This window comes from Solanum dulcamara, chromosome 2 (genome assembly GCF_947179165.1).
Source record: "Solanum dulcamara chromosome 2, daSolDulc1.2, whole genome shotgun sequence".
In the NCBI taxonomy this organism is placed as follows: Eukaryota; Viridiplantae; Streptophyta; class Magnoliopsida; order Solanales; family Solanaceae; genus Solanum; species Solanum dulcamara.
The window spans coordinates 59,275,676-59,294,439 of NC_077238.1; positions in this window are offsets into that span (position 1 = coordinate 59,275,676).

Here is an 18,764-nt window from a genome sequence, read left to right on the forward strand (position 1 = left end):
GAGAAAAAGGAGAGAGCACCAGAAGGTTGAGAAGGCCACCCGAGCATCTATAGTGACCAATGAGATATGATGAGAAAATAAGAGGCAACGTGATTTTGGAGCTTTGAGATCTCATGTTGACACATATGATGATGCACAGAATACCATGGCACCATATGCTGCTACATCGGGATCCATATAGATGGACCCAGATGCCACCATATAGACTTCGATGGTTAGGCACCACATGTTCTTTTCCCTTTCCCCCTTATTGTTTTTACTATTTTTTGTACTGCATTAGGGAAAATACAAGGCTTTTCAAGTAGGGGTGGGGTGTTTATAAATGAATGCATGAGTATCTAGGCAAAGTCTGAGTAACCTTGACACTTGACTAAATCCTTAGGGTTTCTTGCCTGTGTTCTTTTTCCTTATAGGACCCTTTTTTAATTTATGTTGAATCAGCATGTTTAGGACGTAGATGTAAAATAAGACTCGGGATCTATGGCATGAAGGCTAAATTTTAAACGAAAATAAATAGACCCCGTCCAAATTTTTCTTGAATTATTGTGACTGTTTCTTTGATAGTTTGACTATGTAAGATCTTTATGTGACATGATGTAAACCAGTATGATCACATATGACATAGACTAAAACATGAACCAAATATTGATGATTGATAATGAAACTTGTTACAAAGTGTGTGAGAGGTATTTGTGTGTTTGGACTGTTTGTGCCAATCTAGAACTTGCTCCATTGGTCGTACTATGATGATTGAAATGTTGGCTAGGAAAGTATTATAGGCCATTTTTGACTTAGTCCACTTAGCCTTAAAATAACCAACCAAACATTATTTTACCCTTTGAACCAAAGATATAAGCTTCTAAAAGACCTTTTTGAACAAATAAACACGTGTTTCAAATCCCCTAATCCAAATAGTAATCCATTTTTTTGGCCCCGGTCCCTCCTACGAGAAATGTACACCTCAACTCAGGCTAAAAGCCTAAGTTGAGGATGGCTCTAAGAGAGGAAAGCGAAAAGAGAAGGGGTGTGAGAAAAGAAAAATAAAAGAGAGAAAAAGGTTGCAAAAAAATGATGAGTGAAAAGGAAGAAAAAGGTGGTTGGATAAAACGAATAAATGATCTAGAAAGAGTTAGCAAAGAGAAGCATAAAGAATAAGAAAAATATACAAAAAAGCCATGCCGAAGGCGAAAGCAACAAGCGAAGACAAAAAGTGAAACGAAGTGTGGGTTTGATAAGGTGGACTCAAAGTTGATATAGTATTTGAGGAGGGCCGAAAGTCACTAAAATCTAAATGAACCACATCCCCAAGCCTACACTATAAGTTGCAAAAGTCCTAGTGATCCTACCTTAACGGTTCAAGAGTCTAAGTATTGAAAATAAGGGCAAGCCTATGCTATTATGCATGAAAATCTAATTTTGTTTGTGAGCGTGAGTGTTTTCCCATGTATCTGAAGTTTAAAGAATAAATGCAATTCATGAGTAAAAAAGGGACTTCTTTTCAGTGAGGGCACAAGTGGCATTGTCTAAATAGTCATGAAAATGGTAATTGCTGTTTTTGACATATTAATTATTTATTGGTGTTGAAGTGTCTATCATTGATCCATACAAGTTAGTCTTATTTGAGATAATGGTTGTAATAGTATCATGAATCGAAATTGGAGAGGGTCAGGGGTTAATAGCCGATGATTATTGTACATTCTTAAATCTAGTTTTGCATAGAGTCATTGTAATATAGTAGTGTTGCTTGACAAGAAACTATTCTAAGTTGAGGGTGTTGATGTACCATGTATTTACGGTACTTTTAATGCTTTAAAACTTAAGAATGTACATGTAATTTAAGCATATGTTAGCATGTTTGATGTTGGTTGTGCATATTTTGTAGGAAACTAAGTCAGAGAAATAACTGAGGGATCATAGCACTAAAGAAAGGTAAATTTTGAGTTTTACAAGCTCAAACTATGACTCATCATTGGACATACGGTCTGTAGGTTTTAATTATCAAAACAACAGTGAATTAATGAAGGAACAATGAAGGAAACGAGCAGGTTATATGACTCCTCAACATGTAAACGAGGCGTAGCAGTCCGTCGTGGATAGAAGTTACAAGTGGTGAAAGGATAGTGTCTACAACGCCTATTGATGAGTCTTCCTCAATATAATGAGCCGTAGAGAGTGGCTGTGTAGAAGAAGAATCCATTAGTGTAAGGTGAAAGAATACGAGTTGGGTCTACGAGTCTTCTGAAAGCTTATGACCTGTAGACCCGATCCAAATTTTAGTCTCCTATGATTTCCAAATCCATGTTTCTTTAGGAAAGTTAGTCTATAAATATACTTCTTAGGTTTAGATTTTTATAAGTATATTTCTGGGTTTGAGAATATAGCTTAAACTACTTTTGAGCTTTTATTCTTGAATTCGGTTTTTTGTTATCGATATTTTACGGTCGAATTTTATTGAAGATTTTTTGAGCTTTCACACTCCTCATTGTAAGTGTATAATTTCTTTTAACTTGAATGCTATTAAGTATGAACACGTAGTTATGATTAGCAAATTCCACAACTAGGGTTGTGGGAATCATGAAGAATTAACGACATAGAACTTAATAAAAATTAATTCTGGAATAGTGTGCATGTATGAATTGTTTTTCCCTTTGGTTTGATTTCTTCTTAACAATGGCCAACGTTAGAACTAGCCTTATCCTTACGTTCCGAATCAAGGATGTAATGGATGGCAAAAATGGATTAAACAACGAGATTTGAGGCTAATTATCCTTATCTAATTAACTTGAACGAAGAAAGGGATAGCTAATTCTGGGATCATTGGTAAGGGTTAGTAAAGCATACACTCATAGATGAAACACATAAAAAATTCTACATGTAACATACTAGGAAAGAATTACTAATAAAAAGTCTACTTAGTTAAAGATTCGTGTGGAACACTTAAAACCCTAGTTTCACTTCATATTAATTTAAACCACATTAAATAGTACATTCATTTGTTAACATTTGCTATTTAATTTATTGATCAGTTTATAAAAAAACCCCTCTTTTGTTTTCTATTTTTATGAAAATAACTTGATTACTAAAACATATAATAAACAATCGATCTAAAGTCTAAACCATATTCCTCGTGAGATTGACCTTAACCTTCATTACATTCTATATTTGATTAGCGATTGATTTATACTTTTTTAGGAAAGTGTAATTTGAGTGTATCAGGAGTATAACGTGCCGCGTTGAGTAGAGTCTTGTTCATCAGTGTGAAGTGCGCCACATATATGAATACGAGGCTAGAAGGCGTCTTAAGAAAAAACTTCACTACTTCTATGATCTCATCATGCTATAGAGTTGAACTCTAAGGTTTCTTCCTTTATCACTCTCTCTTTGCGATTACAGAATCATGCCTCCATAAAGATACCTTGTTTGAAGGAATGTTGCGAAAGAGGAGCCACAAGCTCCATATGCTCCTTTGGATGATCAAGTTACAAATTCGGAGTTTTGAGCAGCTTTCCAAATTCTAGGGTTGTGACTACTCTGGCTTCAAGGGTTAGAGACTTCACGAGGATGAACCCTCTCAAGTTATATGGGTCCAAGGTTGATGAGGATCCCCAAGAATTTTTCAATGAGTTATACAAAATTGTGGAGATTATGGGAGTATCTTCAAAAGAAAAAGGCAGAATTAGCGGCCTACCAACTCAAGAATGTCACTCAAGTTTGGTACAACTAATGGAAAACCAAAAGGGTGGAAGATGGTCTGATAAGTTGGGAAAAGTTCAAGGTTGAATTTCTTGATCACTTTTTCTCACTTGAGCTAAAGGAGATGAAGGTGTTTGAATTATAAACCTTAAGCAAGGAAACATGAATGTGAGAGAGTAAGCCTTCTAGTTGACAAAGTTGTCCAAATATGCTCTATCCTTGGTAGCCTATTCTCGTGGATGAATGAGCAAGTTTATTTCGAGAGTATCGGATAGGGTTATAAAAGAGTGTCAAACCGCTGTGCTCATCAAGGAAATGAATATCTCTAGGATCATGACTTATGTTGAGCAAATTGAAGGTGAAAAGCTTAAGGAGAAAAGTTCAAGGAAGTCCAAGAGGGCTCGGTATAAAGGTGGGTTTTCTCACAAAAACAATTCAGTGGTGGTAATAGTCATTTTTGACAACGCCAAAAGTTTCAAGGCCAAGATTCTTCAAACACTCCGACTCTAAAATGAGAACGAGAAGGTGCCAAATTCGAAGGCACAAGGTGGAGCTTCGGGTGGTCAAGTTATCCCTCCATGTGAGAAGTGTGGGAAAAACCATAGAGGATAGTGCTTAGCATATTTGGATGTTTGTTTTAAGTGTGGAAAGCTTGGTCATCATGCTAGGGAGTGTAGAGGTGGGGCTAGGCCCAAGTTCAAACTCAGGCTATTGTCCGTCCGAATCAGTGTGCTACTAATTCGGGTGGCGGTCAGCTTTAAAACAGATTTTATGCCCTTCAGACTCATCAAGAGTTAGAGGATTCCCCTGATGTTGTGACTGGTATGTTCAAAGTCTTTAACTTTGTTGTTTATGCATTATTACATCTAGGTTCTACTATTCCATTTGTTACTCGTTATCTTGCTATGAGATTCATTGTTAGTCCCAAGATCTTGCTAGAGTCTTTTTTAGTCTATACTCTGGTTTGTGATTTAGTTGTGGCTAAAAGAGTGTATAGATATTGTCCAATTTCAATTTTTCATCAAGTCATCTCCATTGATCTAGTAGAGCTTGATATGACCAATTTTAATATCATTCTTGGTCTAGATTGGCTTTATGCATGTTATGCTTCTATATGTTGTAGAACCCATGTGTTTTAAGTTTTAGTTTTATAATGAGCCAGTCCTAGAATGGAAAGGTAGTAATTTTGTGTTTAAGGGGAAATTCATCTCATGCCTTAAAGAGCGGAAAATGATTTCCATAAGTTGCATCTATTATCTAGTTTGGGTTAGGCATACTAACTTTGAAATATTTACTGTTGACTCAGTTTCAGTTGAAAATGAATTTCTAAAAGTTTTCCCCGATGATCTCCCAGGTATTCCTCTTGAAATGGAAATATAATTCGATATCGATCTCCTACCCGATGCTCAACCTATTTTTATTCCTCCTTACCATATGGATCTAACAGGATTGAAAGAGTTAAAGGATCAGTTGAAGGATTTTCTAGATAAGGGCTTTATTAGACCGAGTATCTGTCACTGGGGTGCTTCGATTCTTTTTCTCAGAAAGAAGGATGATTCTCTTGTATATGTATTTATTATAGATAATTGAACAAGGTTACAATTAACAATAAGTATCCCATCCCAAGGATTGATGAATTTTTAGATCAACTTCAAGAAGTAAGCTACTTTTCAAAGATTGATCTTCGATCGGGTTATCATCAACTCCGAGTAAGGGAGTTTGACATTCCAAAGATGACTTTTAGAACTTGGTATGTTCACTTTGAATTCTTGGTTATGTCTTTTGGACTAACAAATGCCCTTGCTACTTTTATGGATTTGATGAGCAGGGTGTTCAAGCAATACTGGAAATATTTTGATCTACTCTCAAAGTGAGGAAGAATATTCCAATTAGTTGAGTATTGTGTTGCAAATTCTCAAGGATCGTTATTTGTATGCAAAGTTTAGTAAATGTAAATTTTGTTTAAGGTTAGTTGTGTTCCTTGGTCATATTGTTTCTGGAGAAGAAATTATGGTTGATCCAAAGAACACCAAGGCGGTTAGAAATAGGCCTAGACTATTGTCTTCTTCCGATATTCGATGTTTCTTGGGCTTAACTAGTTATTATAGACGATTTGTGGAAGTTTTATCTTCCATTGCATCTCCCTTGACTACTTTGACTCAAAAAAGATAAAACTCCAATGGTCTGAGGCATGTGAGAAAAACGTCCAAGAGTTGAAGGATAGACTTACCTCCGCTCTGGTGTTGACTTTACTGGATGGTTCCAATGGGTTCGTTATGTATTGTGATACTTCACAAGTTGGTCTTAGTTGTGTGATAATGAAAAATGGTAAAGTGATAGATTATGCTTCATGTCAACTCAAGGTACATGAGAAGAATTACCAAACTCAAGACTTAGAATTGGCGGCGGTGGTATTTGCTTTAAAATTGTGGAGACACTATCTCTATCGTGTCTATGTGGATGTTTTCAATAATCACAAGAGTTTGCAATATGTGTTCACTCAAAAGGAATTGAACCTTCGATAAAGGAGATGACTTGAGCTGTTGAAGGATTATTACATGTGTGTGTTATATCATTCGGGTAAGGCAAATATGATTGCCGACACTCTTAGTAGATTATCCATGAATAGTTTTTCTAATATTGAGGATGAGAAGAAAGACCTAGTTCGGGAGGTGCATATATTAGCCCATTAGGGTATTCTATAGGTCGATTTCGAGGATGGTGGTGTTTTTACGCAAAATGGTTTCAAATCATCATTTGTGGTGGATGTAAAGACAAAGTATGATAGTGGTCCCTCTTTGGTTGAATTGAAGAAAGTAGTTGCTGAAAAAGCCATTGAGGCTTTCTCCCAAAGGGGAGATAGTGTCTTAAGATACTAAGGCTGATTGTGTCATCCGAATGTAGATGGCTTGAAGGATATGATATTGTTCGAAGCTCATAGATCGCGGTATTCTATTCATCCCAATTCCACAAAGATGTATTTAGATTTTAGAGAGGTGTGTTGGTGGAATGGTATGAAAAGAAATATTACAAAATTCATGGCTAAGTGTCCTAATTGCGAATAAGTGAAAGTTGATCACCAAAACCAGGAGGTTTGGCTTAAGATATTGAGATTCCTAGTTGAAAGTGGGACGCCTTTAACATGGACTTTGTTATATATTTTCCTCGTACTCGTAGGCAACATGATTTTATTTGGGTGATTGTCGACAGATTGCCTAAGTCGACTTATTTTCTCTCAGTTAAGACTTCATACTCAGTTGAGGACTTTGCTAGATTGTATATCTGAGAGTTGGTTAAGCTTCACGGTATTTCTTTGTATATCATTTCAAATCGAGGTACTCATTTTACATTTCAGTTTTAGAGATCTTTGCTAAAGGGTCTTGGTACCCAAGTGAAGTTTAGTACAACTTTTCACCCACAAACGGATAGTCAGGCCAAGCGTACCATTAATAAATTAGAGGATATATTAAGAGCATGTGTTTTTGATTTTAAAGAAAATTAGGATGATCATTTTCCATTGATAGAGTTTTCTTATAATAACATTTATCATTCTATCATTGAGATAGCTCCATTTGAGGCTTATTATGGTAGGTGGTGTAGATCCCCTATCAGTTGGTTCGAAGTAGGTGAAGTTTCTTTGATAGAAATCGAATTGGTATTTGAGGGTATAGAGAAGGTTATACTCATTAGACAAAGATTGAAAACATTCCTGACAGAAAACGTTCCGAAGCTGAAAAAAAGTCTTATTCAGATGTGAGATAAGGGAACTTGAATTTGATATTAATGATTGGGTTTATTTGAAAATTTCACCCATGAATGGTGTGATGCATTTTGGTAATAAAGGGAGCTAAGTCCTCACTATCTTGGCCCATATAAGATTTTAAGACAGATTGGTAAGGTGGCTTATGAGTTGGATTTGCTATCAGATTTGGTATCGATGCATCCGGTGTTCTATGTATCATTATTGAGAAAGTTTGTTGGTGATCCTAGCTCTATTGTGCCATTGGACAACATTGAGGTTAAAGAGAATCTTTCATATGAGATGTTTCAGTTGAAATCTTGGACCGGCAAGTTAGAAAGTTGAGAAACAACGAAATAACTTCATTTAAAGTGTTATGGAGGAACCAAGAGGTTGAGGGTGATACATAGGAAGCTGAAGCCGATATGATGTCTTAATATCCTCATCTCTTTCCTTTCGTGCCTAGTTAAGGTATTTAGTTTCTTCATGAATCAATCATTCCAAATCATGTGTTTCATTCGTTCTCATGAATTCATATACATTCATGTTCATGAAATAAGTTTTAAAGTCATGTTTTAGCTTGAGATTAAAGATTTTATGTTTTATTTATTATCAAGATGTTTTGCAATCATGTTGAGTTGTTATGTTCATTTCCTCTTCCATTAATGCTAGCTTAAGCCTCCTTCGAGGAATGTTCTCAAGAGGGAGATATTGTAAGATCCCAAAAGCTATAAAGTTGGAAAATGAGGAACAAAAGACAAATTTCTAGAAAACTCAGCTTTTAAGCACCAGATGGTGTTCACGACACCTAATACATGTCGTGAAGAGGACCACAGGCCGTTACAGGCTATCGTGCTCCATGCCCAGCCAAGTGGTTTCTTGAGGTGAGGACTATGAAAGGCCACCAAGACCCATTGTGCGGTCTACGGATTATAATGGCCTCTGTGGTGAACCCCTCCTGTAGACCCTGCACCACACCCATGGTTCACATGCTGTAGAGACCTCCATAGACCATGAAGGTCTCCATGGAGAAAGTCCTGAAACTCTTTCCTGCAACCCCTAGATTTCTACATCAAGACAATCACCACAGAAGACCACCACAGACCGTGGTGACCTTAACGAGCCATGGTGTGTCTCTTGGTGGCGCCCCTCTTTCAATCCCTTTTTCCAAAAGTTCAACTCATTGAGCATGGTCAATACCATAGGCCATAGTAAAATTCACGGACCATGGTGGGTTCTCCACGTAGTCCTATTATTAAGTTTTAATGAGGGTTATTTTAGTCCTTTGACTCTATTTTTTAATGAATGTGAATGGTTTTTGGGACTAAGTTGTTATTTAATAACTTCCCTAAAGTATTTTAAACCTCTCATTCTTTCCATAATCCCTAAATCACAAAACCTTCTCTCCCAAGTCTTCTCTAAGGGTATTCTTCTTCCACAAGGAATTCAAGGAAATTTCTTCAAAGTCAAGCTTTCATCCCTTTCAATTTAGGGCTTATCAAGGTCAAGGAATATGGGACTTCATCCATGAATACCTTTCACCCATCAAATCCCAAAGATTTCTTCTCAAATCTCTTATAATTTCTTCAATTAAAAGCCCTAATTACATGATTTTCATTGGGTCTTCTCAATTATGATATTCTTCAGTGTTATTAGTCTAATTATGTATTATTTACATCATATTGCATGATTTCAAGTTGAATTTCAATGACCCATGATATATGCTAGTTTCAAGTATGAATTTGAGATATGATCATGATTTTCAAATTATATTCTATAAAATATTTATGCTATGAGTTAAAGATGCTTTATGCAAAGAAGTTTATGAATGATGATTCTATTATGTTTCAAGCAAAGTTAAAGATAGGGAAAGTTAAGTTACTAAATATGTTTATGATCAAAGATATGTAATGATGAACATCATACACCCATATTACATGACTTATATAATAGATGAGCTAATGCTATGCTTTTACTATGATGATGTTAAATGACCTATTCTTATGATGTTTTGTAAAGATGGAATGATAGGTACTTACTATATTTCCCTATGATGATTATGAGCATGTTTTATGAGTTCCATTGGGATAACGACTAAGCACTGAGGGGACTTTTCGGTGTGGTTCAGTCCAGTAATACAGTTAGTTACCCAAGGGAATCCTAGTAGCAACCTTTAATACCAGACTATGTTGCCAGCGAAGCTTTACATATGCCAATATGGCAAAGATAGTGGATCCACATAGCCAAGTCAAAGAGTTACTTAATGCAGTATGCCTTGGTAAGGAACCATCTACTGTCTCGATGCAGGAGTTATCAAATTCCACGTTGTGGGATTTTACTGGGTTGTTGTTGTTGTAGCTCGTATGGTCTTATATGTCGGTTAAAGGTCCTATCCCATACAGTTCCAGTTGATCTATGAATTCTTATGATGTTTATGAGATTGTTTTGATACATTGACCAATGAGAGTAATGTTTTAATGTTTTCATGGCTTTATACATGTTTTAAAGATATTGGTCTTGCATCCCATGATTCATATTGATTATGTCCTATGTTCATTGTTCATTTATATTCTCACATACTTTATGCATTCCATGTACCAACGCATATTTTTTCCTATATTGTATCATAATATAGGGACCAACGATCAGGTTCATCCTCTTACTGCTCGTGGCTAGAGTTTTACTATTAGCTTCTTATTGGTGAGTCCTCAAAGTTTGAGCTCATGACATTTATTTCACATTTGATAGTTATACTTCATTGCTTCTATATTGTCTATATAAGTGAGCTAGGAGATTTTCTTATGCCCTCATCGAGTTATTAGAGTCATGTTAGATAGTAGAAGAGCATGTTGTCGTTTCTCATTTCGAGACTTATATTCTATTTGAGATTTTGCTTCCGTATATTGATTCGTGTTTATTTATTTTCTAGTACCTTATGTATGCACATGAATGTGATGATAAGAAGCTTAGTTGGAGTCCTTTGGGATTCTAATCTCTGTGTTATAACAGTTGAAATTTAAGGAGTGCGCTAGAGTAGGAATGGACTAATATGTTACCAAAACTTCTTTTCTAAATATATCACAATCTGATTCTTATTACTTGACTTGGTTACTCACTCATCTACGCTTAGTCCTGAAGCCATCACTCTAAGACTATGGACCTATTCCACATCTTCTAAACTGGTCTATATTCACTTTACTCTAATACTATGAAAAATGCTCATCTTAGGTCAACTGAACTATCCAAGTACAGGTAGTAGGATTCCTTCTAGAGCTTCTTTCTGAGATCTTTATCCTAACTTTATATTATTTCTATGGAGGTCTTTCTATAATCATCACCTACATCACCTTATAAAGCCATATTACTCAGCTGTTAATAGTCTGAGTTCTCCGTCTTAGCTCGCTAAAATCGCTCTTCTGAGTTCATGTCCACCTAACTAGAGGACACCTAAACTATATTTAAGAGGCTCATTATCGTCTATATATGATCCCTTCGACCAAACTCTTAAGGCTATTAAAGAAATCTTACATCAGCCTACTCCACATTGACAACTCAATTATACTACTTAGGTATACGTAGAAAATCATAAACTTAATTGGAGCCCCATCTGGCTATATACGACCTTGGGTACACCTCTTAATACACTTTCTTATCTTATGACCACTCTCATCTAGGAGTTATGATACTACATCTATAAAACTCACGTTATTGCAAGTTAATATCTAAATCTCTCGCATACGCTTTATCATGCCTACTAGAGCAAATCTCCAAACTAACATTATCACTCTCACAATGTTATCCCCCTTTTCACAATGAACATCTAAAATTCAAGCTTTGGGTCTGGTACTAAATATATACCTTACACACTACTCTCATACTGTACTAACTCACAACTACTAGATAAAATTAAGAAACACTCACCTACTAAGACCTTATGATAAGTAATTGATCTCTACCTCACAGTTTGGATAATTATAATCTATCATCAGCATTCCTTTTACAACCTAAGTACTATGCACCCACTTATTATACATTCTTACCTAGTCAAGCTCATAACTCTATGAATGTTTTGGGACTCTCCCTTAAAAATTATAAGACTAGCTTAGATCTATCATTTCATGAGTACTCTATCCTTATTTTCAACACATATACTTGGTCTTTACTAACACAATGATAGACCAACATAAACTCTTTCCTTGGTTCCAGGTGTACCCTAACTCATCCTATATAAAAACTCTTTCTATCCCTCCTATCATGAAAACTAGGTGATACTTAGTACTCTTTAGTCAAAACCAAAGGGCCTTTACTTAACACCTTATTACATACCTTATAGATATATCACTCTAGTTACAAGACTCAGTTAACTACCATTCTCACCCTTTGTATTGGTGTCTACACTTTTAACTTCGTCTTTGTAGCTCTAGGATCATTATACTATGATAGCTTACAATGCCTCAAATCACATTCTCTTAGGTGGTATTATTAAACATTTGAATACATAACATCTCTATCAAGTATAACATCTAAATCAAGGTTTAGAGAAAAGAGTCTAGGGGGTAGATCTTGCTCTAGATCAAACACATGATTCATATGAATAAGAGTGCGTTTGTTCAAACGAATATACTTAAGCACGCAACTGGCTTTTTTCAAGCCTTATGTAGTCTCTTTACTTTCTGAAGACTTTATTTGAGAGTAACTCATCAACAAGGATCTAAACTTTACTATTTCAACCACCTTGATCAAGAGGGAATGTCGAACGCATTTGAGAAATGCATGAGTCTGAATAAGTTTCTTTGGGAACAGTTCTATTGCACCATCTAGTGTATGAATATGTCACGACCTGATTTCTCCAGTCATGATGGCATCTACTATCAACACACCAGTAGATAAGCCTAAACCCACAGTCTAGAACCATAGGCAGCAGACCATCATAAGCGGAAGAAAATAAATAAGTAATAATAATAATAATTAGAGAAGAATAAGATAAATACAACAAGATAACCCCCAAGACCTGGTATCAGTCGTTAAATGATTTATTAAACTAAATAAGGAAATTCAAGGTTTATACATATACAATAATAGTAATGGTAATGAAGACCCTCGAATGCAAAGTAAAGACTAGTCCAAGAAAAAATAGAGGGAAATAGGCCACTTTGAACACCAAGAGCTCACCTAATTCTCTAAATCCAAGAGCTGCTTTGCACGATATCCAAATTAGTAGTGAAACCCCGTACTATGATCTGTAGAGTGCAGAAGTGTAGTATGAGTACCAAGAAATAACACTCAGTAGGCTGATGCCTACTGAGCTCCAAAGATAAAGCAAGTATAAATAATATGAAAGCATGAAGTATATATCACAAGTAACTACGAAGAATAATAGTGATTCCTACAATAAGAACATCTGATACAAAGGGAAGAATAGAAACAAAAAGGAAACCAAGGACGTACCTGGTGGCGCCAGTCTAAGACCTAAACACGATGGCATAGTAGGAAAGGGGGAATAACTAAGAGAAAACCTACTAACATAAGTAAACACAAATATAACATAAAGGCCCAAAGGACCGTATCAAGTAAATCCCTACACAAAAAGTTAGATAAATAAGAACAAGAGCAGTAACTACCTTCAAATAAGAGACCACTATACCGCCACAAGTTCACAAATAGTAAGATAATACCTCTCGAGGCCTTGTGTGCTAAGGAACTTCACTCACAAATAAATAAACCCACACGACATCCCATACTACCGATAGGTACAAATAACTAAGTTGGTGATAGGAAATGTATAAATGCATGAAAGCAATGCAGTAAAACCAGTAGTACCATCTGTGCCAAGTGCCTCATACCAAGATATATACACCTACTTCCAGTGCCGCCCAGGAAATAGGACCCATGCGCCTTTATGGGACCTCCATAGGGGCTCAGTAATGCCCCTATGCACCGCCTAGTCCCTCTCCATGTCTTATATCAATCTATACACTAAGTACATCCTCGATTCCTCGAATCAATAACATAAAAATGAGAACATCCTCAATTTCTTAAATCAATATAATAAAATGAGCGCATCCTCGATGCCTCCAGTCTACTAAAAATAGTAGTAGTAAAAGTAGTACAACCCCTCATTCAAAAATCAGTATAAAAAAGTTTGGGTTACAACCCAGCTTTCTCAAATCAAAGCAAAGAATCAATGCATGTACTGAGGTCGACTATATTTGTGATAAAACAATGATCCAATTCATTGCATATCATCAGCAGCACCCAAATAGCATGCACAATCACATACAATAATGAATCCACAAGCACCTCATCTGTAGAGAATTGAAACAGGACTAAAAAATGCAACCGACCTCAAATCAAGGCCTAAAGCTTAGCTCTACTCTTCTATCTCAATCACAAGACCAAAAATAGAACTCAACCCTAACTGGTAACAAGAAGGAGGAAATGAGTACACAAGTGCTCACTAGTCAATCAATACCTCTAGATCCAACTGGAAATATAACCTCGAGATTTCAAATACATCTAGCCCACCAAACAATAAAAGAGAACATAGAGTATTCTAGCTCTAAATCTATGAATGGGATCCAATAGTAATTTACAAGCCTAACTGGGTGAAAATCACTACATCGAGGCTCAAAGATATGTGCTATAATAGTGAAGGACACTAAGTGTCATAACTTCCGGCTAACAATGGCTACATCAACTAAGTTTCATCACAAAATAATTACTGCGGCGCAACTCCACCAATCATCATAAACTCCGAACAAGCCACCTAAACTAGACTAACCAAGGAAAAACTAAGGCATAATCATTAATCTTACCAACTAGACTGTAAGTCTTATAAGAAAACCTAGCCTAAGGTTCACACTGGGATAAAGAAAAAAAAATCTAGGAATCAAGCCCAACCCATTACATACAATCTTAACTGTAAGCTATTTATACTAAAAAATACCTTATGAAGTTCAATCAAAAGAAAGGAGACTGTAGCCTACCTCGAAGTCGAACATGCTCGCTCCAAATCTACTTTCTAGTAGCTTTTTGTTCCAAAGACAACTCCAAATGCCTCTATACTATCAAAATGTTGATCATGTCGTCAATACGAATGTTTTGACACTATAATCATATTTTTTTGAGATGGACCCAAAATTAGGTCTACAATGGGATTGTGGGACCCGCGATAGAATCTTGGAAATGGCTCTGTGAAAATATTCTAAATGAATTATTGAGCTTGAACCGCCTAAAATAGGGAACAAATCGATGCACAATACAACCTAAATTAGCCGAACAATAATTTTCACTATTAAAGCCCCAACTAAGCTTTGGCAGCCCCTTTGGAGAGGAAATTACCTCAAAATGTCGCCTTGCATGCTTTCCCGAACATGCCAGCACGTAGCCACGATCAACACAAACCCACCAGACATAGAATCATGAAACATAGAGTTCCCTAGCTCCCAAAATTGAAGAAAGAAAATGGGTTTCAAGGCTGGTTCGCGTCTGGTCTTTAATTAAAATACAAGACAAACAATGCATTGCGACCACAGAGCATTATGCTCGCGATTGTGAGACAAAATGAAAAGTATATCTTGATCGCGAAGGCTAGTGAGCCAATGCATCGCGATCGCGACCACAAGCAAATGGGATGAGCAATGGTGCTAGCACCAACAGGTGCTGCAACAAGCTTTGACGGGGTGCTTAAGATTCATTCCAAATTCCGTGGGTGAAAATGGAGTTTGCTACCCCACTAAATTCAAAATTTTCATCCGAGGCCGAGGCCTTGCTTATCCATTTGGGTTTCCTAAGCAAAACGGGGTAGGAGAAAGTCGTCTTCATCATTTACTCCCCTTTATTTTAGTAGGCGTGAAACTAAGAAAGAGAGAGTCGAGAGCCGGGAAGTTTTCATTTCTCCAAGAACTTCACGGACACTATCTGGACAAAATATGGGTCCCATGCCCAAGCATAAGTTTTTACATATCCATAAGGAGGTTTGAAATGAGACCAAAAGCCTCGGGACATGAACGAAAGGTCTTGCTAAACCAAACTCGATATTCTGGAAATAATCGCATTGATAGAATTTCAATCAAAGCACATTTACCAAGATTGTTGACCAAAGTTAACCTTACGCTAAAGCTTAAAGGCAAAAATGCCTAATGGCTCAAACTCGCGTTGTAAGTCACGATGTTTGTGCCGACCTTATTACTAGCCTAATTTAGTTATTCAGTTGCTAATACAACCATCAAAATTCAATTCTGAGGTCGTCTTCTTGGAGTTTTGACCAAGGTCAACTATTCAAACTCCAAGAGCTCCAAAATAGAAAAATGGGCATAAAACCCAAAAAACAATCAGATAACCAAACTGTCAATGCCAACAAGTAATAAATGACTTGGGCTCGCTACTGGAAGGTTCTAAAGTTTGAAAATATAAGAAAAGATAAAAATCACATTAAGGGTCATTATAATATTCACTACTAAAAGGACTTACATCGTCGAAAGTTAAAGGATAGAACAGAACCAGAGGGCACGGAGAGACTAGTAAGCTAGGCCAGGAATCTTTGCCAGACCTACAGTTACCTTCTTGGGTCGGGTAACACCAACCTAGAATTCAATCTAGGGGAACACTCCCAAGTTCATTTTTCTTCTTCATAACTCAATCCAACTTCTAATTCCTCTCTTTTGATACTGACCACCATCCAATCGGAACAAGCTCAACTGAACGAATTAGACTAACCTGAGATAAACCAAAAACACACACATTTCTCAGAATTAGGTGATCAACTGATAAGAGAAGATGATCAATATCTCCCAAATCAAAATCTTTGCTTTATGGGTATCCTACCCATCATAAACCGCAGTAAGACCTCCCAACACTATCTGAATATTTCCATAATAACCACGAAAGAAAATGAAGCACCGCCTGAATATCAAAAATCAACAAGAATTTAAAATAAGCAACTCAGCTCAGGTCAAAAGCCAAAACATTTAACCCAATGACTCCCAAACCAATAACTTGAGTCTGAAATGTATTTTTCAAAACTTAAACATATCATTTAGAATTGAAACAACTGCTTCAAGGGGAAACCAAATTCACACGACGAAACCACATTAAGACCAACTCCAATGCCACTTTGCTGCCAATGGAACTTTTAGAAAAAGAACCAACATGAGTTTATAACTCAATATCAATGGAAATTGATGCCATGAGTCCATGTACCACTCAATGAGTGCAAATATGAGTAAATCACCAATCAAGGGACAAAACTGACCCAATAAGTAGTTTTTTAACATATTAAACCTGCCAAACATGACCTAATAGAACTGAATCATCACAACAAATACCACAAGTCGACCCACTAGTGCAAGTATAAGCTAAACACTCAAATTCAAGAAATGGTAAGATGGTAAGTAGAGAGCAATCATATAAACCTTTTTTTTAGAGTGACCACAAATTAAGATAAACCACTGCAAGGAACACTGCCAGCTAACCACAATACCACCTGCGAACCTCACACCCTAAACAAGAAATCAGGAGATGATTTCATGAATTACTTTGACTCTATCATAAGGCTGGGCTTTTTAAGAGAATTTTCATTTGCCCATGGAAGGCAAAGTCTGATATTGTCAAAGCAAACCACAACTGGGCATCCAATTCGACAAACTGACTCTCTTGAACCATTAACGCACCTATTGTATATTACTGGTGAAGCCAAGTAACAACAAAGAATCACTGAGATTGAAGTTATTCTTGGTTGTAAGGTAAAACAAAACTGAAATTGAAATTTCCAAAATATATTGACTAACCACCTTAAAGTCCATAATTCCCAAGGGCACACCAAGGCAATTCTGATAACCCACAGCTCATCAATATGAACGCTCTCACTTCACACTCACCCCTTTCTAGCTAACCACTGGCCGATCACAAATTTATTACACTATCTCTTCACTCCTAATAAAAATCCTTTTTACATAACACTTCAAGCTAAAACATTTCCATACTTAGAATAAACAAAGGAAAAATTCCATTTTCAGCCTTTCCAACTCATACATAACCATCTGACACCGTATTACATGACCAGCTGAACCAATCACTTAACTACCAAAATTACCATAGAGAGACAACCTATCCAAATCTGAAGGGTCAATATTAAATTCGCTACCTTAAGAACTAAGAATAGGAATTCAAACTAGAAAGGATCAACGAACGAAATCCACAGTAGACCACAAGGGCCACAACTACTTGTAACATCCCTAAAAAAATCAAAAAAATGCTCACAAAATGCTCATAAGTGCCTTAAGAATGGATTGAAAATAAACCACTCATGTAACATATTATCTTTAATATTTTTGGAAAATTTGAATTTGGAATAATGATCAGGGGGTCAAAACATACGGGAAAATGGTCTCAATGGATTTTTAGGACCCGTAAATCAGAAGAAAGATTTTCAAAGAATCCACAAAATAGTGTGGTCCGCGACAGGATCACGTCGCAGACCTGGGAAGCAGTTCCGGCCGAGTTGGTCTCGACGGGACCACATCGCGAACCTGGGAAGGTTTCCTGGCCAAATTTAATTTTTTTAAGTGCGTTTTAGACTTTTTCCAAATTAGTAGTTAATGAACCTAGACGTTTTAGGACCTAATTCAACTCTATAAATTAACCTAAACCTCTAATTCTATTCATTCTTCTATAATTCATTTATCAAATTTTTTTCTCTCTACAAAAAGGCTCTCAAGGGTTTCCATTGAAGACTTCAAGCGAAATTCATTCAATTTCTCCATCAAAATTCTCAAGTTCTTCCAAATTAATTGGTGTTCTCATTCAAGGTATGTGGGTATTGATTTATGGATCCTTTCATCCATGAAGCCCAATCAATTTTTTGAGGTTTTCTATCAAATTAAAGTATGGTATTTTATGAGTTTTGTGATCTCTATTCCAGTTGCATGAATTTTGATTTAAATTATGATCATGAGTCTATTTTGATATAAATTGATGGTTATTGAATTAAATTGAAGAGTTTTTCCATGAATTCTCCATTTTTGATTTCTAGGGTTCATGATGTAAATTATGAGTAATTTGATTTACACTTCTAAAGGATATTAACTATATGAATTATGTATGGGATGATATAAAGTTTATGATCACGCATATCTTCAAGTAAATTTTATAAATTTAAGATAATTGATCATGCATTCATGTCATACCCAAAATTTCAAGTTCAAGCTATGGTCATGAACTTTCAAAGTATGAATTATGATTATGTATTTCCATTTTAATCATGAATTATATGTATGTCTCAAATTATGGAATTTCATAAAAGTTATGAATTAAGATGACTTAGGGTACTATG